The following is a 24424-nucleotide window of genomic DNA, read 5'->3' on the forward strand; positions in this document are numbered from 1 at the left end:
TTTGTAATCCAAGAGCTATGTAAATGCCAACCATCATTAAAAGCCTTTTCTATGCTCACATTTTTAACATATGGTGTTTCAGATGCTAGACAAGTCTAGGAGCCAGAGATGAAACCAACCCTTTTGCATCTGAAACAATTTCTAAATTGACTGAGAAAGTCACACAGTGAGGAGGGCACAGTAGAATCTGGAGTTCATCAAATCAAGGAAGAAAAAGAATAGGAAGCAAGTCATAGTGAACTATTGAGAAGATGAAGAGTTAAATCCTATCCCTCTCCCCTCTAGTCCCAACATGATACCCTCTCTCATATGTCCCTTCTTGCCAAGACTGGACATTTCTCAAAAGACTGAAGAAATGTAGGGGCACTTCTAATTTAAGATGTATATTTTGCTCTTTTTTTTTTCAAGTGTTCCTGGAATGGCTTCTCTGCTACCTTCTCTGGAATCGAACACTCCTAGAGAATATCTCTAAGCCAGAAGATTATAAATTTAGAACTAGAAAGGACCTTAAAAACCATTAAATCCAACCTTCTCATTTTACAGGTAAGGAACTGAGAATCAGATATTTAAGTGACTTGCCCAGGGTCACATAGAGATAAGTTTCTGAGGTGGGATTTTAATTTGGGTTTTCCTGATGTCAAATCCAACACTCTGCCCACTGTGCTATTTCTCTATTCCTTTGGCTATTGGCACATCTCCTCCAAAGAGAACACATGGTGCTATGAGCATGTAGTTGAAATTCTGATGCTATTCTGCCTGGCTCACCAGGAGAGAGCTACCAATTCTCACACAGTCAGCACAGAACTAGAAGGAGAAATGGAGTCATTATTTTATTTAAAAGTTAATTTGGATCATCCATTTATTGGCTGAAATGTACCCCTGTTCTAGTGGACTTCTTTTTTTTTTTTTTTTTTGCTGGGCAATGGGGGTTAAGTGACTTGCCCAGGGTCACACAGCTAGTAAGTCAAGTGTCTGAGGCCGGATTTGAACTCAGGTACTCCTGAATCCAAGGCCGGTGCTTTATCCACTGCGCCACCTAGCCGCCCCTCTAGTGGACTTCTTATTGTCCATCTATGAAGTCCTCACATCTGAAAAGCTGCCATGACCTAGGGTGGCTCTCTTCCCTTGGCTAATTACCCTCTCTAGAACTTCAGATATATGAAATTTTGTAGGTATTAGGCCCCTCTGAGGATAAGTGCCCGTAAGACACTAGAAGGAGTAATAAATAGACCCATGAGACCTTGCTCAGGTTCAGCAAAAGGCAACCAAGGAGTGACTCTGCCACAAAAGGTTCATACCCTACCATTAAACCTGGAAAAGACTGTAAATACTAATTTAATATAGCTCATTTATCTTACACAGGATCACATGGCTCATTGGTGACAGAGGTGGGCCTAGAACCAAGTCCTCTTATGTCCTACTCTTCCTCTTCTCAATAGTTAACCCTGATTTACTTCCTGTTCTTCTTCCTCAGATTGATGAACTCCAGACTGTCCTGTGCTCTCCTTACAGTGGGACTTTCTCAGTTTCTCTCTCAAAGGTTTGATTCATTACCCTTCTGTGATCTTTCCCCTGTATTTGTGTCTGGTAATTAGGACCTTCTACTACCCCTAGGGAGAAAAAGAATGGTGAGAGATCTCCCTCAGATGGGGCAGCAGGGTGGCACAGTAGATAGAGCACTGGCCCTGGATTCAGGAGGACCTGAGTTCAAATCTGACCTCAGACACTTGACACTTATTAGCTGTGTGACCCTGGGAAAGTCACTTAACCCCAATTGGCTCACCAAAAAAAAAAAATCTCCCTCAGCCTCTTATCCCTCCTCCAACATGCACTGTCTAATAACAAGGCTCTCTTTCAACTCCAGTGAAGATGCAGTTATTACAGTGTCACCTACATAGCCCCCACTTAACTCTTTGCATTCCAGGTGCAATAAGATCTGATAACATGATTCATCTTTAACAAATTACTATATGGAGAAGGATGTGGAACATTTCTAATTTTCCCTTGGTTCTTTATGCTAATTAAATGGGTTCCTTGTTCCAAATCTGTGACAGTCAAATAGAAACGGCAAAAATGGAAGAAAGTTGAGACAAAATATTTGAATTCAGGTTCCAGCCCCAACATTAGAAGTGATAGAGAACATGAACATGCTTCTGTTTCCTCCTCTGGAAGACAAGGATAGTAAAGTTTTTCCTCACAGAGGTGTGGTGAGGAAAGCATTTTATAAATACTAAAATGATCTATCAATGTCAGTTTATTACTGTTATTATTAGTGTGCAGGAAGGTGATTTCTTCAATACAGAAATTCCCTGCAATCAGTGTAGATCAGCACTTCCTCTGTAACTTGGGTGCTTGGCATGGGGCATAAGGGGCCAGGTGATCTGACTAGAGTCACACAAGTAGCATGTGTCTGAAGCAGAATTTGACTCCTGGTCCAGCAATATTTCCACTAGTTAGTATCATTACACCGGCCAGAGATTTAAACCCCATCTTAAATTAAAGATTTTAAATAAAATTTTCAATAATGCTATCTCAGTTTTCCATCGACGGCCATATAAGTAACTAGAAGAAACAGATTCAGATATATGTGTGTGTATATACATAAATATGAATTGTATATATGTATATACATATATACATGTGTATATATACACATGTATGCTCTTAGATGGAATATTAGAGATAGAATATATAGACATTCATGTGTATATAGACATCCTTATATACACATAATGTACAAACATAAGTATCAATATACATACATTCATGTCTATATGTGTGTATGTTAATACACATAAATATCCAGGAAACAGAGAAGGCAGAAAGATTTCAATAGTTAAAGATATGGAAAGAGTCCATTACAAATCACAACAGAGGTGACATGCATATTTGCATAGATAGATATATAGATATGTGTATATATGTATATTGTGCATGCTTATATATATTTATATATACGTATATTTATATGTATAAATTTCTGTGAATTTATGCATGTGTATATACATACTTATATGTATAAGTATGTATATATGCATACACATACACACATATACACATATACCTGTGTATGTCATCCCAATTGTGATTTTTCTTTTTAGTGAGGCAATTGGGGTTAAGTGACTTGCCCAGGGTCACACAGCTAGTAAGAGTTAAGTGTCTGAGGCCGGATTTGAACTCAGGTACTCCTGAATCCAGGGCCGGTGCTCTATCCACCTGTGCCACCTAGCTGCCCCCCAATTGTGATTTAAAATGGACTCTCCCCATATCTCTAACTATTGAAATCTTTCCACCAGATAGAGAGATGCATAGATGTAGATGATAGATAGATATACATATGTGCATCATATGCACACATTTAAATAGATATGCATACACATATATGTACATATATGTGTGTGTGTGTATAGTTAGTTGTGGTTTGCCCCTCTTCCACCTCTGCGTATTTGTGCCCACCATCATCTATCCTTAGAATGAACTCTTCCCATATCTCTAAATACTGAAAGTCTTCCTCCCACTCTGTTTCCTGGCTGCACTCAAGTGAGGAGAGCTGTAAGACTCTGGGTGGGAAGAAAGACCTCTGGTCTTCATCTCACTGCCTGGGTTGCTGACATGTGACTGTGCATATCATGTAGCTGTTTTCTGCCTCTCTTGTCTTTATTCTTTCCCACGCATAGGTGGAGTATTGGGGATGAAACAGATTAGGCTGCAACTTTGAAAGATCTGAAAGGTCAGAGGAACAGATATCCCATGAAAGTATGAGCAAGGCCCTGAAGAGCAGCCTGCACGTCCCAGAACAACAGTGAATTGGACCTGAAAGCTAAGACACTGTTTTCTGGAACACCTCATCTATCAGCAGTGCCACCTTTAGAAGTGAACTTGGTGTGCAAATGTTTGCAGCAACTGCTTTAATTCTGAGCTCTCTTCCTCCAGGGATTGAGGTGATAGATGGGAGAATGTGCCCTGGTTAAGAGGAATGGTTTGTACTTATGTTCTTGCCAAATCTTCTCAGTAAATATGCCTTTATAAAAGCTAAAAGAAAAAAAAAGCTTCCATGCCCTAACTTCTCTTATGTCCCATAAAGTTGCCACCCTATGCAATATGCTCTATCCATTACACCATCCTTCCTTAATTATCTTATAGACTCTACTTGGTCCCTCCTATATATTATTCATATTACAGTTAATGGTGCACATACCTCATCCACCCTACCAAATTGTAAACTTCTTCAGAATAGCCACCACACCTCATTTCATTCATATGCCTGGCACATGGTAAGTACTTGATAAATGATTGGTAAATTAAACTGAATTCTTCTTATGTCATATAACCAATATGATTGCCATATAGATTGACATTAAGAGGGTCCATTTTTTGTCTGCAATCAGAATCTAGAAGCTTTACTTTCCTTGGTATCAAGACATGGTTCCTTTGAGAAGAATGATTCAGAAGCTGGGCAGATTTGGGGGTCATCCTGTCCAATAGCTTTAATATACTAGGCTTATCTTTGGGTGTGGAAGGAAAACACAACATTAAAAAAACCAAAACCTTCCATTATCAGTTGCAAATTCCATTAAAAAGTACAGACAAATTTGAAATATCTCTTTGTAGTGAGACATTCTGTCAAATCGTATGTATGTGGTTTGGGATGGAGCTCAGTGAAGTTAAAGAAAAAATACCTAATGTAACATGGGGATGGGGAAAATGTGGCTCAGTGCAATCTAATGATGAAATGTAATACCACTTTTTTGTCTGATCTCATGGCTGTAGAAACTGGAGAAATGAAGATGTCACTGTTGGTGATGTACTTCTGAGGTGACAGGGACTGGTAGTCTCTGAGGTTCTCTTTCACTTAAATCATTTGGGGTTCTCATCTTTTCAGGTGCCTGTGCTTTTATTAATTTGGGGCACATTGGAAGTACTTACCCCTAATTTCACTTTACACTTTGAAGCATACTAGATTTTAGTTGAAGACTCCCCAAATTTCACATTGAAAGTATTCCAATGACTACTACTATCAGAAAATGGGGAGAAGGGGGAGTGCATTGATCTCTTAGTAACACTGTCTTAACATTCCTATAATGGCCAATAGTGACTGATTTTTTCTTTTTTTTTTCTTTTTTTTTTAGTGAGGCAATTGGGGTTAAGTGACTTGCCCAGGGTCACACAGCTAGTAAGTGTTAAGTGTCTGAGGCCGGATTTGAACTCAGGTACTCCTGATTCTAGGGCCGGTGCTCTATCCACTGTGCCATCTAGCTGCCCATCTAGCTGTGACTGATTTTTTAAAACAACATTAACTATTTCATTGTTATATGAAGTTCTTAGTAAGGAACATAAAGTCAGAAAGTTATCTGGGGAATATTGAAAGATTGAGTGAAATACCCAGGTTCCAGGATGGGTCAGAATCAGGACTTAAACTTACATTTTCCTGACTCAGGAGCTGGCTCTCTTTGGCTTTCCATATGGCTAAAAAGTTATTTTGTTTTTTCTTAAATTCTGACCCACAGAAATAATTTGCACTTTCATATTCCAATAGAAACCACTGTTCTATATGAACATTTACTTCTGCTTATATTAGAGCTGGTGCATATTCCCAAAGCAAATTTACAAGGTAGATAATAAAGATAAAGATTATACCCATGATTTTAGCATTATAAGGATTTCCCACATGAGGAAGGTCAGTGCCTTCTCTGCAGTTTTTAGAGAAATGTGAGAATAAGTGACTTGTCCAAATGAGAGTCAATATGTACAAGAAGACAGACTTAACCCAAACCTTTCTGGATTCAAGGACAACTATACTATGCCATGCTGCCTCTTCCATCAATCAATTAATAGACATTTATTAAGTGTCTTCTCTGTGGCAGGTACTATGCTAAGGACTAGGGATACAAAAAGACAGCTCCTTGCCCTCAAGGAGCTAACAATTTAATGGGAGAGATTGTTGTCCTTGGTTGTTCTTCGTTCTCAAAGAAGACCACCAGAGTGATGTCACAACTTGCAATGAAGTAGCTTTAAATGAGGGAGGCTGTGCAAACTCACTCTCCTCCAGAGCCATCTGGGTCCAATGGCAAGACATACATCAGGACAACTGGAGATGGCCCTACATGTTTGAGGCAATCGGGATTAAGTGACTAGCCCAGAATCATACAGCTAAGTAAGTGTCTGAGGCCAGATTTGACCTCCAGTTCTTCTGATTCCAGGGCCAGAGCTCTATCCACTCACTGCACCACCTGGCTGCCATAATAAGGGAGATAATATGTGACAAATATACAAAGCAAGCTATAAATGTGATAAAAGGGGAATAATTCACAAAGGCAAGGGAATGAAATTAAGAGGGCACAAGGAAAGCTTCCAATCAAAGGTGGAATTATAGTTGGAATTTAGGCAATCAGGAAGTTCAGTAGTCAGAGTGGAGAAGGAATAGCATTCTAAACATGGAAGACAACCAGAGAAAATGTCCAGGACCAAGAGATTGCATGTCTTGTTCATAGAACAGCCCAGAGGTCAGTGTCATGGGATCGAAGAGTATGTGTCAGGGAGTAAGGGATAAGAATATTGAAAAGATAGGAGGGGGATAGTTGATGAAGAACCTTGAATGCCCATTGGAGCATTTTGTATTTGATCCTGGAGACAATAGGAAGAGCCACTGGAGTTTATTCCATAGGGGGATGACATGATCAGACTTAGGTTTTAGGAAAATAATTTTTTGTGATTCAATGGGGGATGGATTAGGATGGGGAGAAATTTAAGGAAGGAAGATTCCCCTCAGGCTTTTGCAATAATCCCGGTGTAGGGTGATGAGGACCTGGCCTAGAATTGTGACAGTCAGAAGAGAGAAAACGGCATATTCAAGAGCTGTTTTAAAAGTGAAATCAATAAACCTTGGCAACAGTTTGGAGACAAGGGTGAGAGATAGTGAGGATTCCAGGATGACTCCTAGAGTCATCTTGAGAAACTGGGAGTTTAGTGTTATCCTCTAAAGTAAAAGGGATGGTGGGCAACTCTTTGGCACAGTGCACAGAGCACTGGCCCTGAAGTCAGGAGGACCTAAGTTCAAATCAAAACCCTGTTGTCATGGTCCTCTTCAAAAATGAAGGACAAACAACAATAGGGAAACTAGCAGGTAGGGAGGGTTTAGTAGGAAAGATGAGTTCCATTTTGGATAAAGTGAATTTAAAATGTGATAATAAGGAAAGAGCAAAAGTAATTTGGACTCCCCAAGTGCCCCAATTATTTACAAATGAAGTCTTACAATGCTTTATGAACTCTTTAAAAAGAAATATAAAGACAAACACCTTATCTGATGTTGTAGAGCTGAATAAGGAACAACACATTAGACTATGAACTATTTGAGATAAAGAACTGTCTTGCCCTTCTTTGAATCCCTAGCACTTAGCACAGTTGTTATGCAGCAGACATTTATTAAGTGCTAGTTGACTGACTGACATGGAAATGGTTCATTTCCTGCCTCATCATCTCCTTAACTGTAGATCATTTCCATAAACCAGGTAGAAATGAAGAACTTGTCTTAGTTTTTTTTTAAAGGTTCACTGAAAAGTTTCAATTCACACAATCACCAGCAAAAACACATAATGATGTTGTTGAGTTTCAGCAAGGACAATATAATTTTTCAAAATACTGTTACACCATAATATATTCTATAGAACCCACAAAACTTACGTTGACATAATCCACATATTGCAATGCCACTCCTCACCCTTACATAATTATGTTTCACTAGTTCGGGAGTGTGCTGGACTCAGCTTGAACTGACTCATAAGAGCAAATTATTAAATTTTCTGTGAGGAAATTTACACCATGTAAATTGACAAATGTTACAAATTAGGGTTTGGCTTAATGTTGTGTTGATTGTCTAGACTTAAGAAAGTAATGAAGAAAATATTAGTAATGCAGATCAAACTTGAAAGTGAGGCATGTGTATATTTTCCCCAGAGAGCCAGTTGTTAAGTATTACCATACACCTTTGCACTTGCTATTCTTCTTTTACTTTTTTCTAAATTAAAAGGCAATCCCTCAGCAGTGAATTCTTAAACAAGGGAGAGAAGTGATCAGAAAAGATAAAATCATGTGATTGCATTAAATTGAAAAGCTTTTGCATGAACAAAATTAATTGATTGGGGGATTGACAAAATATATTTGATTGATATATTGATAAAAAACTATATAAATATAGTTACTGTGCTATAAGAAGTAAAGAATACAGAAGTGGACAGGGGACTATAGATGTAGAATACTGCTTATGATGACAATTTTTTTTGAAGAGTTGGTTGGGTTTTCTGGGCTTTTCCCCTCTTTTTTTATTCCTGGTTATAAGTGATGGCTCTCTGGGAGGAGGAGGACAAAAGGGTACAGTGGGAAATTTAGGTGATATCAAAACAAAACAAAACAACAAAATTAATTTTTTTAAATGGTCCTCAACATTTTTTTTAGCTCTGGGCTTATAATTTTTTTTATCAAAAGTTACCAAAAGGTTAATATTTGAGTGGTATGAATATATGATATTTTTATAATTATCTAAACAAAAGTTCCTTTTCATTAATTGGGATTCCTTTTATATAGTCTTTGTGTTTATTCATCTATGTATTTGTGGTTTTGTTCTAGTAGAATATAAGCTCCTTGAGGGCAGGGGATGTTTCATTTTTGTCTTTTTGTTTTGTCTTTTTTTTTCATGCCTTTCATATAAGTATTTAATAAATCCTTATTCAATTAGACTTAATGAGATATTGCAGAATTGTGTGCACATTAATTTTATTTCAGTTCCTATGTCCAATGCATTTGTGGAAAGGTATAAATTCATGATGAAATAGATCAAGAACTGTGAGAGTTTGTTATAGATCCATATATTATCATTAAAAACAACTTCTGAAGCTCAACTATTATTCAGGCTTGCTGAATAAATGGGATATTGTTAAGCCTTTGTCTAACAATGACTCTTTCTCTTCTGAGGATCCCAACACTGTTTTAATTCAAAAGTACTATACTTTGATTTTTTGATAGAAAGAGTAACCAAAACCCCGAGTGTTGACATGTTTCATACATCAGGTCAATGGCAGAACTTGTTCACTTGGTCACATTCTTTGGCCATACTGGATATAGAGAATCCCATCTGAATCTTCACAAGAAAACTATACTTTCATAGCGATGTGGGAGATATTTCTATATTGGGTTTATGTGGGTTTTTTTCAAGTTTCATGTTTTTGTCTGTTTTCCTTCCTGGTTCTGAAAACTGTGTTGGGAGCAATCATTACTATTCTAACATCAAATCTAGGGGGACCAGAAATCATAGAATCAGAAGGCTAGAGGAAAGTTGAAGATATTACAACTCCATTAGGAATATGAGAATCCATTGGCCTCCTCCATGTGTCTATATAACTGTCACAGATAAAGTCATCATTTATATAGTAAATAGTTAGCGGCTAGCAATTTTCAGGCTCTATGAAGTTGTTAGAGGCAGAAATATTGGAGCATGGTATGTATACTGTCCCATGAGCCCTCCTGACTGGTCTTCCTGCCTTTAGTCTACCCCTTCTCCCCTGTATTCTCTTCTCCCCACTGCCAAAGTAATCTTCCTAATTAACCACTTTGATCACATCACTCCTCTACTTAAAAATGTATAGTAGCTCCCTAATACCCATCATATAAAGTTGAATCTCCTGATCCTTCTATTCTAGTCCCATCTTCTGTGTCTCCAATCTATTTTCCTATCTTGATATCATACTGTTCCCATCCATGGTCTAACCAAACTGTATGACAGTCTCCCTTCTTTTCTTGTCCTACATCCTCTCATCTCTGTACCTTAGCTCATCCCATCTCCATGTCTAGAATGAACTCCTTCTACCCCATTTCTATTACTTGATGTTCCTTCTTGGATTTCTTCAGAGCTCAACTTAGTTGCTACTTCTATCAAGTCTTCAATCCTCTGCCTCCACCAAGTGAAAATGATACCTCCCTCCCTAAATTTAATAAAATATTTTGCCTAGACCTGCCCTTTGTGCTTTTGTCATTCTCCCTTGCACCATAATTATTGGTGTGCCCCCTCCCCAACGCCCTGCACCAGTTTTGGATTGTAAACTCCTTTATAGCAGGGTCTATGTCGTATCTATCTTTGTATCTTCAGTGTCTAAAAGTAGTAGATGCTTAATAAATCTTTGGTGAATAAATGAATGACTCCTCCATCCTTCGAGGAAATTACATTACAACTTTTGACATGGCATATATATTTCCGAGATCTGTGATTGCTTTAGGTCTGTGTACTATTGCTGCCAGTACAGATTACAACCTTTCGGCAACTGAGTGGGAAGCAGTCAAGAGTTCCTGGAGCTGAAAAATTCATCAGCCCTGTGGCCAACCTTGCCTGTTGATAACCTTCTCTAAACTAAGCTAGGCTGGTTCAGATAACAGTCTGAGAATCTATTCCTAGACCCAAATTCAAATTCTTTTTGATTTAGTAGGCAGGAGCTGCCAAGTCTTGTGTCATATTGGGAAAACCTTCAAGAACCTAGGTTCACTCTATACCACCTTAAAGCATTGGAGTAGGACTTTAGAGGAGCATGGTTTATATATTACATAAATACCAAAGCCATTTACCTTGTCACTTATTATTTAACTTCTATTATTCTAATCTCTGACCAATTAGCTAAATTGGTTATAGTATGGTACAAATGACATCAAAGTCATCTGTGTTATCCACAAGCAACAAACATTTCTTAAACACTTATAATGTGTCACTCACTGTTACATGATGAGTATATAAAGAAAGGCAAAAATAAGGTGCCCACCTTCAAGAAGATCACATCCTGATGAGGTAGACAACATGAAAATAATTATGTACATAAAAGGTATAGTAGGTATATATGTATATTTACATACCATATGTTTATATATATATATATATATGTATATGTATATATGTATATGTGTGTTTGTATGTGCCTACCCACTGACCCAGATCAATCATCTCACAAGTCCATGATACTGGCAAAAGAATGGATCCAAGAGAGTTAATCCATTGCCACTACTAGAAAGCCAACTAGAAAAATGACTGCAAAAATATGCTTTACTGACACTCATTCAGTAGCATCACCTCAGCACATGAAGTACAGAGATTCTTTGCTACTAAGGTTAGACTTTATTTTCTATCTCTAACAATGAAGATGCACCAAAATCAAGCTGTTGGAAAATAACTAAATTGGAAAACAGGTCATTTCTAAATTGGGTTTTTATTTATTTATTTATTTATTTATTTATTTATTTATTTATTTATTTATTTATTTATTTATTTATTTATTTTATGTATAAGGTATTTTATTTTTTCCGTTACATGTAAAGCTAGTTCTCAACTTTTGTTTATACAAGCTTTACAATTTCAGATTTTTCTCCCTCCCTCCCCTCCCTCCCCCCTCCCCTAGACAGCAGGTAATCTGATATAGGTTATATCTATATATCTCTATACATATACATATAGATATAGATATATACACACACATATATATACACATAATAACATTAATCCTATTTCTGCATTAATCCTGTTACAAGAGAAAAAATCAGAGCAATGATGCAAAACCTCAAAATAGAAAAAAAAAAAAACAACAGCACCCAAAACAAAAGAAATAATATGGTTCGATCAGCATCTATACTCCACAGTTCTTTCTTTCTCTTTTTTTCTTGGATTTGGAGATCCTCTTCTATCATGAGTTCCCTGGAACTCTTCTGTACCATTGCATTGGTGAGAAGAATATAGTACATCACAGTAGGTCAACACTCAATGTTGATGATATTGTGTACAATGTTCTTCTGCTTCTGCTCATCTCACTCATCATCAGCTCACGTAAGACCCTCCAGGTTTCTCTGAACTCTTCCTGCTCATCATTTCTTACAGCACAATAGTATTCCATTGTATTCATATACCACAACTTGTCCAGCCATTCCCCAATTGATGGGTACCCCCTCAACTTCCAATTCCTTGCTACCACGTAAAGAGCAGCTATAAATATTTTTGTACATGTGGGTCCCTTTCCCCCTTCCATGATTTCTTTGGGCAAAAGACCTAAAAGTGGAATTGCTGGGTCAAAGGGTATGCACAGCTTTATCGCCCTTTGGGCATAATTCCAAATTGCTCTCCAGAATGGTTGGATCAGCTCACAGCTCCACCAACAATGCATTAGTGTTCCAATTTTCCCACAGCCTCTCCAACATTTATTATCTTCCTTTTTTGTCATTTTAGCCAATCTGATAGGTGTCAGGTGGTACCTCAGAGTTGTTTTAATTTGCATCTCTCTAATCATTAGAGATTTAGAGCATTTTTTCATATGGGAATAGATAGCTTTGGTTTCTTCATCAGAAAACTGCCTGTTCATATCCTTTGACCATTTCTCAATTGGGGAATGACTTGGATTAAATTGTTTTTTTTAATGATGCAATTATAATGTGCCAGTCATTGGAGTTATTAATTTCTAAAAATTTATCCTTTGTGCATGCTTCAGTCACAATTAAACTATATAATTCAATAAGTTTATAGTATTTTGACATTTTTTGGTGGTAAGATCATTTTATATTTTATTTTTTAAAATTTCATTTTATTTGTGACATAATTATATTTTATACATATATCAAACAGATATAATATATACAAAGATACATATGACATATATAATGTAAATTTTCTACATTATTACATTTAGATATACCTCAATATATTCTAATACATCTAACTTAGTATTTTAATTCCTTAAATAACAATTTTATAAATAACAACTGCATATCAATTTGTAGAAATAATTTATATGACAAATTTGTTCAAATGGAGAATACTCTACAGAGAGAAGCATTATTTTTTTTTTTTTTGCAGGCAACGGAGGTAAAGTGACTTGCCCACGGTCATACAGCTAGTAAGTGTCAAGTGTCTGAGGCCGGATTTGAACTCAGGTCCTCCTGAATCCAGGGCCGGTGCTTAACCACTGCGCCATCTAGCTGCCCCCGAGAAGCATTATTTTTTGATGAAGAACTATATTTTTAGTTTTGTGAAATGTTTCCAGGACTCACTAGTGTTGGATGAAGGAAAATCTTCTAGGCCTCTACCACTGAACACAGAAAGTGGAATTTCTAACAAAATGCCATGTACCAAATGCATCTTCTTATGTGGACCTCTGCTTAGTGGTGATAAATTTTATTATTTAGTTGTATTGCTTTCAAATCAAGTCGACTACTAATAACTCAGGCTTCACCTGAATCTATGAAGGAAGTTTTGAAAATGAGGAGATAAAATGGTGGAGGGTAAAAGTTCTCAAAGTATGGTCTAGGGACTCATAATGGTTATTGAGACCCTTTTAGGGGGTCCATGAGGTTAAAATTATTTTCATAATAATACTAACGTTTTGATTTTGAATGTGGTTAATATCAATAGATAAAATCTTAATAAGCAAAAGGTCTTAGGGCAGGGTACTCAATTAGACAACAACAAAAAAACAAATTAACAAAAAACCCTTCTATTTTTCTCCTAAAGACACAAGAAACAGAATGATCTCTTCTAGGACAGGTGAGTACAGAGGACTTGGAGAGGAGACAGTAAGGAAAATTTCCTCCCATATACTTCTAAATAAAACAAAACAAACTGTTCAACAGAAACTATGATAAGTACAGCACAATGCAAGACAAGTAAAAATGAAGATTAGTAAAAAAATTTTTTTTAAAGTGTAAAAAAGTCCTAAAACAAAACAAAACAAAAAAATGGAACTACTGGTGGATAGAGTGCTGGACTTTGATTTAGAAAGACCTGGATTCAAATCCTAGTTCTTCCATTTGCTAGCTGTGTGACCCTGGGTGAGTTACTTAACCTCTCTGGGATTCAATTTCCTATAAAATGAAAGGATTGGACTCAATGACTTCAGAGGTCTTGTATTAAGAAAATAATGTTTAATTCCATAAGAGGTTTGAAAGAACACTTTCACAAACTGTCTGTGGTTTTGGGAAGAGGACAAAAGTCACCATACTAGAAGGATAAAAGTCCTATGGCATTAGGGCCTAGAGAGCAATGACATCCTTCATCCCAGCAGCACCTAGGTACAGTGACCCCTAGAAAGCACGCTTTGTCAAAACATGGAAATCACATTAAGCAGCAACAAAAGTAAGGAAGCGAGACAGCCTTCAGGTCTGGTAGCAGTGTGATGTTATACCTGTACACTTTGCCAGAGTGGTGATGAAGCTTGCACAGTGTTTCCTTCTAGTCCTGGATGTGAGATAGAAGAAGGTAGTCTCAGCTCTGCTACTGCAACTCTGACTAGGCCACTTAACAGATTTCGGCCTCTCTGACACTGCCACCATGGCCTTTGTCACCTCATGCTTGCACTATTGCAATTTCTCAGTGATCAGTCTCTGCCACAAATTTCTCCCCACTCCAGTCCATCTTGTACTTGGTTCTCAAAGTGATCTTCCTGAAGTGCAGCTCTGAACATGTCACTCAATAAACTCTTGCAGCTCCCTATTTCTTCCAGAATCAAATATAAAAACCTGTTTGGTAGTCAAAGCCCTTCATAGCCTATGCATGCACACATTCACACATAAACACACACACACAGTCATACACACACAGACACAGACACTCTCTCACACACACAGATACACATTTTCAATTTTTTATACATAATTCACTATTATTATTATTATTATTATTATTATTATTATTATTATTATTATTATTATTATTATTATTATTATTCACCCTGGGTCTTTGGCCCAGGGACACTGGCCTCCTCACTGTCCTTCCCACTAGACATTCCATCTCTGAACTCTATGCATTCTTTTCATTTTTGTTTTTTTTGTTTGTTTGTTTTTGTGGGGCAATGAGGGTTAAGTGACTTGCCCAGGGTCACACAGCTAGTAAGTGTGTTAAGTGTCTGAGGCCGGATTTGAACTCAGGTCCTCCTGAATCCAGGGCCGATGCTTTATCCACTGTGCCACCTAGGTGCCCCTGAACTCTATGCATTCTTACTGGCTAATACCCAGGCCTGGAATTCTCTTCCTTTTCATCTCTGCCTCCCAAATTCCTCCATCAAGTCCTAGGTATAATTGTACCTTGCACAAAAGACCTTTCCTGAACCTCCCCTTTAATACTGGTACCTTCCTTCATCCTATATATAACTCATTTATAAATAGTTGCTTGCATGTTTTCTCCCTACTGGAAGAGTGAGCTCCTGGAGAGTTGTCTGTCTTTTGTCTTTCTTTGTATCCTCAGTGCTGGTATTCAGTAGATGCTTAATAAAAAGTTTGACTGAGTTAGAATTCTAAAATGTTATGCTTAAAAAAAAAGATGGAAGAAAAAAATCCATTACTTCCTATCAAGTTTTGTTAATTAAAGAAAAGGTAAGTAATAATTAATAAATAATTACTAGAGTATTTTCTAATATAAAATGGTCAGCATAAGCAGTAACCAAGGACACCAAATACCACTGTCCCTTGCTTCTTGATTCTTAAGAACAGAGCTCAATTTCTTATTCATTTCTTTAGAAGAGAAGAAAAAAGATGAACTTATTCAGAATTCTATGTACTTTGGCCTTTAGAACTTGATGGTGTTACTGAAAGTAATATGGATCCCAGTGCATTACAATATATAAATATCAGAAGCTGAATATAAATGTGCAGTGCATCCATGGCCTTTGGGATATTAAAATGCTTGATGATCCACAGATACACATTCAGTTAAAAAGAAGTAAAAAGGTAGCCTCTTTAAGTTATATCATGAACTCACCAGCCAGGGACAGAGACTCATTTGATGCCTTGCACAGAACTCAGCAAATGTTGACATCTATCATCTATTCAACAAAAACATAAATAATATGTCATTTGGGGACTTTGGTTATTCTGGGAACTAGCATTACTAAAATTCTAATACCTCTGGTTCTATGCAGTATTTGTGTATTTGCTTCATCTACTAAAGCTTGCCATTTCTCTCTTCACAATGTAATTTCAACCTGTCTTTTAAAAATTCATTCATTCATTCATTCACTCACTCACTCATTCACTTGACATAAATTTATTGTATATCATCATGAAACACCCACATTTTCCTCACATATTGTTTCACCTGTTTTCCTCTCCTATATCTCATCCTAAATGCCTCTACCAAATTTATCTTACCCTCTAATCTCACTGATGATACTGTCATACTGAAAATCCTTTTATCTCAATTGATTTTTGTTAACAAAATTTTAACCACAATCTTTGCTTCTATCTCTTGAAAGCCTTTCTAGACTTTTTTTTTTTTTAGTGAGGCAGTTGGGGTTAAGTGATTTGCCCAGGGTCACACAGCTAATAAGTGTTAAGTGTCTGAGGCCAGATTTGAACTCAGGTACTCCTGACTCCAGGGCCGATGCTCTATCCACTGTGCCATCTAGCTGCCCCCTTTCTAGACTATTAAAAATAATATTTTGTGTGTCTACTTATTTATTTCAGGGGCAATATGATGTAGTGGATAGAGTACTGAACCAGAAGTCAAGAACTGGGTTCAAATCTTTCCTAGGACACATATGTGCTGCATGTCCAAGAGAAAATTGCTTAACTTCTCTTTTCTCCAGAGTTGTAGATAACTTGTAATCTGGTTTTGGTGGAGGTAGCCCAAACCAACAAAATCACAATTTTTCTTGTATTCATTTGGCTACTTTTGAATTTTTGCCACAGTTGCCATCAATCCTCCCTGTCCTGCTCCTACTGTTAAATAATTGTGAAAGAAATGTTTGGTACTTCCCTATTCTTCATGTCTTCTAAAATCATTATTTTGTTTTCTTCCCACCATTCAAGTCCCAGCTTCCAGATAAAGACTTCCCCAATAAAACATTGCATCTAGCAGGTATTCAATAGATAATCAATAAATTAATGAACTCAATAGAAACAGATGAAAGCTAATACCCAGACCCAATCACCTTTATTTCTCACTCTTTCATTGAGAAAACATAGCATTTTTAGTTTATTGGTTAATTTATTAGTTTATTGATCTCATTTTTATTCTATTGAAAATCTTATTCATTGACATCAAACACATACACAATATCCATTGGGGTTCCAAAGTGCAACAGTTCTACTCCTTGATAGGATACAGTTTGGAATCAAGACAATGAGATGAATGACAATCCCAGGTAGCATGAGCTAAAGTTCCAATAAGTGTTAGAAGAGTCTGGAGATAATCAGAAAGGGGAGGATATTCTCCCTTCTTACCTCCATTTCTGAGAATTTCTATCCAGTTCACATGCTACCTCCTACAAAAGCACTTTCCTATTTCTCCCAGTTGCTACTGTTTCAAACTCATGTATTTAGTAGGTGATGGGCAGCTAGGTGATGCAAGGTATAGAGCACTGGCCCTGAAGTTGGGAGGATCTGAGTTCAAATTTCACTTTAAAAATTTACTAATTGGGGGCAGCTAGGTGGTGCAGTGGATAAAGCACCAGCCCCAGATTCAGGAAGACCTGAGTTCAAATCCAGCCTCAGACACTTGACACTCTCTAGCCATGTGACCCTAGGCAAGTCCTTAACCCTCATTGCCCCCCCACACACACACACACAAATTACTAGCTGTGTGACCCTTGGCAAGTCTTTTAATCCCAATTGCCTTAAGCATCTGGGACTATCTCTAGTCTTCCTGATATGTATCTTGCCACTGGACCCAGATGGCTCTGGAGGAGAGATTGAGGTTGGTGACTGCACAGCCCTCCCTCACTTAAATCCAATTAACTGCAAGTCATGATATCACCCTAATGTCATGATCCTCTTTGAGAATGAAAGACAAACAACAACTTACTTAACCGTGTGGATAGTTTCTACTTCCCAAGGTTCCTTATCCCTCCAGGAATATGTAAATTTCTTCAGGGCAGTGACTATTTAATTTTTCTGTTTGTCTTAAAAAAAAAATAACTCCAAGCACAATGCCTGGTAGATACTGTGAATTTAATAAATGCTTAATGAATTTATTTGAGGAAATAATCCCTGAGTGACTAAGCCAACTAAAGCAAATTTCTTGATGGAGGAAAGATAGACCTGGGCACTTAGAGGAAAGGTAGATATTCAGAGAAAAAGTGAGGGCACATTCCAGGTTGAAGAACTTTTATGAACAAAATGTTGAGGCCAGAATCTACATGGTAGATTTGGGGGATAATGAATAGACCAGATTGACTAGAATGGAAGGATTCATGAAGGGCAGATAAGGTTGGAAAAGTAATAGCCATATTGAGGGGGAGAGAATGTTTCTTGAATACTAGACTAAGGAGTTTAGATTTGAGGCAATGCCCCCTCAAGCAAGTCCTCACTGGTGGCATAAAGGGAGAAGAGGAGTTCATCACATTAGCATCACAGTTATGGTGATAATCAGAGGGACAAATGCTCTAATGATAGAGGGGTATGTGTGTGTGTGTGTGTGTGTGTGTGTGTGTGTGTGTGTGTGTGTGAAGGCAGGAGAGTGAAACTATATTCTCTTCAACTCTATGATTTCCAATCCTTTCCTACTGGTTTTTCTTATTTAAGTTTGAAGGCAGGAATGACACAGGATTATAACATGGTCACAGGATGTAAAACTTGAATGATCTTTAGATCTCATTTAATTCAACTCCCTCATTTAAGCAAATTAGGAAACTGAGACTTGCCGAAGATGACCCAAGCCGCAGGTAGAAACTGGGTTTGACCTACAGTCTTACAATTGCAAAATCTAGTTTTCTTTTCATTTGACTACATTTTGCCCCCATCACTTCCTTAATCCGTGGCACTCTTGGAATTCTTTGTAAATATTCTTTGATCATAATTCTTTGATCTGAATGCTTCAGAGGAATTTATTTTTATTGTGTGTTTCCCTATCATGAAATTCTAGCAATATTCCAATGGTATGACACTGTGTATCTAGATAATAGTGAGTTTATAACCAAAGCCTTGGAAACATTGTACAAACACAGGAGAATGGTAATAGGCATTGTGATATATCGGGCATGAATTCTAGTTCCTGTATAAGAAGGGTCATGCTCTGGAATGCTGAGTTCTCTTTTAGTGAAAAACTGGATGATTGCTGTACCCAGGACTGCCTTTGTTCTTTTCATCTCTGCTCTGCAGAGACCTTTTGAATCGCTTCCTGTTGGTGGACACATACATCCTCTTTAGAGGACAAGAATATATTCTCCTCAATGGTGGCAGGTCCCTTTAAATACTAAATAATGATTTGCTTCATGTAGCAAGTACAGTTTTGTCAAATATGAACGTGTGTGTGATATTACTTCACCAACTCTTCATGTTTGTCACTAATTAAGCCATTTCCTCTTTGGAAATGCCGCTCTTTTCATGCTGAGGGATTTCAGGAGATTTTAGGTAGAAGCATTACTGAGAAACACCTCTGCTATTTTAGAAACAGAGCATACTAGATCATCTACTTATCTCATCTGAAACTATTTTAGGGCCTAGTTATTAAAATTTTAAATGCATGGGGGAAAGGCAGGGCTCAAAGAGAGCTTATGCTACATCCTAGTGTCTGGGTATGTTGGCAGAGTTGCAATGACTTAAGAGAACCATGAAGATTCTGTGCATTTCCTCCACCATGATACTACCATCAGAAATACCCTGTCCATTTTACAGTGATTGTTCATGGGTAAAATCATTTCTTTTCTCATCAGGGTGCAATCCAGACTCCACCATCACACTCCAGAAAACTCTTCATCCTAGATCACTTCAGTTCAGGAATGCACATATCATAAGGACCTGCAGCCCCTCCCTCTGATTGGATGGCTATTCAGGTCAGCCATCTCTTCCTTTCTCACCAGGCTGTATCCAGGTTCCTCATTATCCTTCCTATGTTATGTACCTTCTTTCGCCACCCCCACCCCTCTTCCATCTGTTCAGCTTCCTTTTATGGGTTGTCTTCCCCTGTCAGAATGGAAACTCCTTGAGAACAGGGAATGGTTGTTTTTTCCCCTACTTGTATCTGCATTGCCATTGCTTAGCAAAGTGCTTGATAAATTGCTATTAATAAATGCTTGTTAACTGACTAATAGAGAGCACTCTGCTTACCAGAATGAGGGAGGATAGAAACTTTCAAGTGTTACAAGTGACTTTTCCAGATCAATTATCTTGAACTTCAACCAAAATTTCTCCAATGGCTGGGTTGTACCACTCAATGGACTATAAGAAGTGAGGGTGTCTGTAGGGTCACTGGCACTATGAGACTTTTTTCTCTGTGGCAGGAGTGAGCAGCAGCAGTCCTGTTGCCCTTGTGAACTCTGCCTAATAGTGTGCCATCAGGAGAAATTGCCTGGTCAGCTTCTTGGAAATAGTTCACCTCTACATATTGCTGAGAGCCACGGCTTCCCACAGAATTAGTTTAACAAGTTTCCTGAGGCCTTGCTGTGCTATGAATCTGTCTAACCTTAGAACTGAGACTGATTCAAATAGCTTGTGTCTTTTTGACTCCCAAGAAGAGCAAAAATATTCAACTCCCCCCCTCTTTCCATACCTCCCTCACATAAATCCATCACAATCCATACCTACCATATACCACTGGGACACATGAAGCATTCTCTGAATGTTCTCTTCCTCTCCACCATCCAACTAAAAGTGACCTCAATGTCTCATTTCTTAGAGTACTTTGCTTAGAGCTTTCTTTTGCCCTTATTACATTATACTTTGTTTGCTATTTATTTATTCATGTGTTTTATCCCTAATGTAACCCAAGTCCCAATGCCTACTGGTATGGGATTTTCTTCTCATTGGTGAAGATCAATGCCCCAAGCCCGAGTGAGGTCCAGTGTGGGGTTTGGGAGAGCTGGAATAGAGGTTAGTTCTCTTCAAGTTCTTGAGTTTCTACAGGTTCTTCAAGCTCCTTGGACTTTGCAGTTGCTTTGGACATTTCTGGCTTTCACTTTAAGAGAGAAGTTATATGATACCAAGCCCATTTCAGGATGCTAAAAGGAGAATGAAATTCTGGGAAGAAGCCAATATGAGAAGAACTGGTAGTCTCCATCAAGCTCCTGTCCCAAATTGCTAATTTAGAAATTTGGGGGGGATGCCCCCTGGATAAGATCTGGGACTCTCTCCTGCTTGAACTGAGTTATCTTGCTCCCAATGGGAGAGCTCCTTCACTCTGAATTATCTGGTATATATATATATATATATATATATATATATATATATATATATATATATATATATATATATATATATATATATATATATATATATATATACTTTCTCTGGTTTTTGTTTTGCTATTGTCTTGGATAAATGGGTTTCTTTGTTACCTGCTACTTGTGTTCATTACAGAACTGGTATTTTGTTGGAAGGAAGGAAGGCTTAGATAGAAAGTTTGGGTCCTCCTTTTCTCATTAATGGATAGCAACCAGAAGTTTAGCTTGAACCCAAAAATATTACCTAGACTAATAATAATAATTAATATTAATAAAGGGACCAGATAACCCAGTAACCCAGTAATCCCTCTTTCTAAGGAGAGCCAAGAGTGGCCAAGCTTCTGGCCAAACCTCATGGGAAGAATTAAAGTTTCCACTGGAGAAGGATTGTGGGAAGAAGCTAAAGGTGTCTATTCTGCCTCCCTATGAGCCACACAATGACACATGTTGAGGACTTTATGTTATGTAACGATTGGAATGATGCCACCTGCTGGAGACTTACTGTAGAAGAGTTCCGCCCATGAAGCGAAGGTCTTTGAGGGCAGGAATCTTTTCTTTGGCGTCAGGAAGTGATGCGGGCTAGTGGGAGGAGGAAGGAAGAGACTGGCACTCGGGTCAGGCCTTTTCCTGAGGATGCTGGTGGAGAGGGGAGCTAGAAATGTGCTCTTCCTTTATAGATAGGAATCTAGGCCTTTTCTTCTCTCTTTACCAAACTCTTATTCTCCTTAATAAATGCTTAAAAGTCTAACTCTTGCTAAAGCTTATAATTTATTGGCGACCACTCATTAGATATTTTAGACAGTTTAGCTAGAATTTTAGCCCTTAACAGTTAAATGACACCATCCTTGATAACTTTCATTTTGCATCTCCACCCACATATGCATTGCTTTGCACATAGTAGGTCCTTAATAAACATCCATTAAATTGAACTTAAACATCCATTAAGTTTTGGTTCTTAAAAAGATACACAGATTTTTCCTCTAACTCATATTCCCTATCTCCTCAACAGCCATAACACCAGGTTGGCACCTCACAGGCAGCTCTTTAACACAAACAACATGTTATTGGCCTGGAGAATAAGTATAATAATACCTCCCCCCACCCCAACGCACACACACACCTCTCTTAAAAGAATGTTTAGAGGATGAACGCTCTACTGTTTGTGAGTACTTTAAGCTCCTCAGAAGACAGACACCCCATAAATACAAGGTATTATTACTATTATTACCCTGTATAACATGTAGCAAATAAAGGGAAAGTTCTTTTACAATCCTGGTTGTAAACTATAGCTGTGGATTTTTTTGTGGATTTTGTGGGTTTTGGACTTTTTCAAAGCTATTCCAGAGACTTTGAACAATTGCACTAAAGTAACAATTTGAGTACATCACTTTGCCTAATAAATAACAGCAATTTTAATGACTGGAGCTTGTTTAACATCACACTGACAAAAATACCAAATGCAAAAAAAAATTGGGGGGGGTGTTCTTTCTGCCTTATGTATTTTTTCCTTTGGTGCCGATAGTGGTGCTGGGGAGGGAAGGAAGAGTCATTATCAGAGCATGGCATTTTTTTTATTATCTTTTCAACTATTCAGCTGCTGTTCTATTTTTCATTCTACAAGTGTGTGCTTTTGTCTCATGCTGGTGCTTGTCATAGGAGCTGTTATCATTCAAGGGGACTGCTGATAGGCAAAGCATCACTGCTAAGCTTGAGTTCTGCCATCAGAGAAGCTCGATGCTACATCTTCACATGTGGCACTGACCAACATGGAAGTGTGTGTGTGTGTGTGTGTGTGTGTGTGTGTGTGTGTGTGTGTGTGTGTGTGAGAGAGAGAGAGAACAAGGTGGGAAATGAGTAAGAGAGAAAGTTGCTTAAAGGCATACACTGGTCACAGCTGTCAGGGAACAGCCAGGCAGCTGGAATATCTATCACAATGCCATTCGTGAATTGCAGGTGACTGGAGGCATACTTCACGGGCTGTATCAGAGTTTATGTATTTTACTAACCTTATTTCATTGGGTTGAAGCTATACAGTTTTATGAGCCCCCCAATCCTCTACTAGTTGGAAATAAATTCCTCCTAAGCTATATATCAGAGAATGACATTGGCTGTTGGGTCCTCTCTCTGGGTATGACCATTGCTTGTATTTCTTTTAATTTTTTTTCTTGATCTGGGGTTGGGGAGCAGTGCAAAAGGTTCAAGGGTGGTGGCAGAAGCTGGTGAGGTGGGGAGGATGTCTCTGCTGAGCATCAGGGAATGCAGGTTGCCGTTCAAGGTGAGGAAGCTATGAAACCCAGATGCCAGCTTTGCCTCTTGTTCGATCCCTCGTCTTGCAAATTGCTCAGTCTGTTGGCGATTTGAATGGTTAGCACTATTGTCAGCTATCTCTGCTCTCCAGCTTTTCTCTCCCCTGGCAGGAACATCTGGGACACAGACTTTACAAACAGTAATAATAACCCTACTTTAGCTTTCACATTTTTGCAGTGGTTATTATGTCATCATGGTAAATGACCATAATTGACCCCCACAATAAAATGTTGCCAACATTCATATGAATAGCAACTGTAATCGCTGGAGCTAGCAGGGATGTGCTTCTCAAATAAAAATTTTGCTGAATAGCCTAAATCTCAGACTCATTTGGGGACCTTAGGATTTCTGAATTATAATAGGAAAAGACTTTGGTCCTGAAACCTGAGTGCCTGTATATAGCCACCGAAACAGGAGGTCAGGGGCAGGTAGGTGTGTATTGAAGGTAGTTTTCTAGGATTTACAGGAGCCCATTAGCCCCCCAGAGGCTGATTTAGATACAAAGCGATGAGTCATGAGACTCTCTTCACCTGGCTTGTGAATTCCTGTGATTTCCTTTTTGCAATGAAAGCAGAAAAGGGATTCACTGTCCCAAGGTTTACGCTGACCTTTCCCAACCTTTATTCTTCCATGGAAAGAATGGAACCAGATGCTAGTAAGGACAAGGCAAGGAGGATGAGAAGGGGATTGACAATCCCCTCAACACATAAACTGTTTACCATGCATGCTAATAATGTTTGGCAACTTGATTGTTGGTGGACAGGTCCTCACAATGCTTTTCTCAGTTGGTTCAGCCATTTGGGTCTCTAGGAGGTGAGCATCACACTGAAACAAGGCTCAAAAAGTATGGATCTCTGTTTCTTTGGAAATCCACTGCCCTGCATCCTACTTACATTTTGCTGGACTGATCTTTTTAACTGGACATGCCTCCTGGAAATGAAACCCAACCCAAT

General features: G+C 38.1%; 1 long non-coding RNA gene across 1 annotated transcript in view; it reads left to right on the forward strand.

The window, feature by feature from the left end:
* The window catches only part of LOC122736773, a 14349-nt gene extending 5358 nt beyond the window's left edge, over positions 1-8991 (forward strand). The window contains exons 2-4 of the long non-coding RNA XR_006354213.1: positions 409-543; positions 1475-1540; positions 3678-8991. This is a non-coding gene — a long non-coding RNA (uncharacterized LOC122736773). The remainder of the gene's footprint in view (positions 1-408; positions 544-1474; positions 1541-3677) is intronic.
* Positions 8992-24424: the final 15433 nt, after the last annotated feature.

Source organism: Dromiciops gliroides, chromosome 1 (genome assembly GCF_019393635.1).
Source record: "Dromiciops gliroides isolate mDroGli1 chromosome 1, mDroGli1.pri, whole genome shotgun sequence".
In the NCBI taxonomy this organism is placed as follows: Eukaryota; Metazoa; Chordata; class Mammalia; order Microbiotheria; family Microbiotheriidae; genus Dromiciops; species Dromiciops gliroides.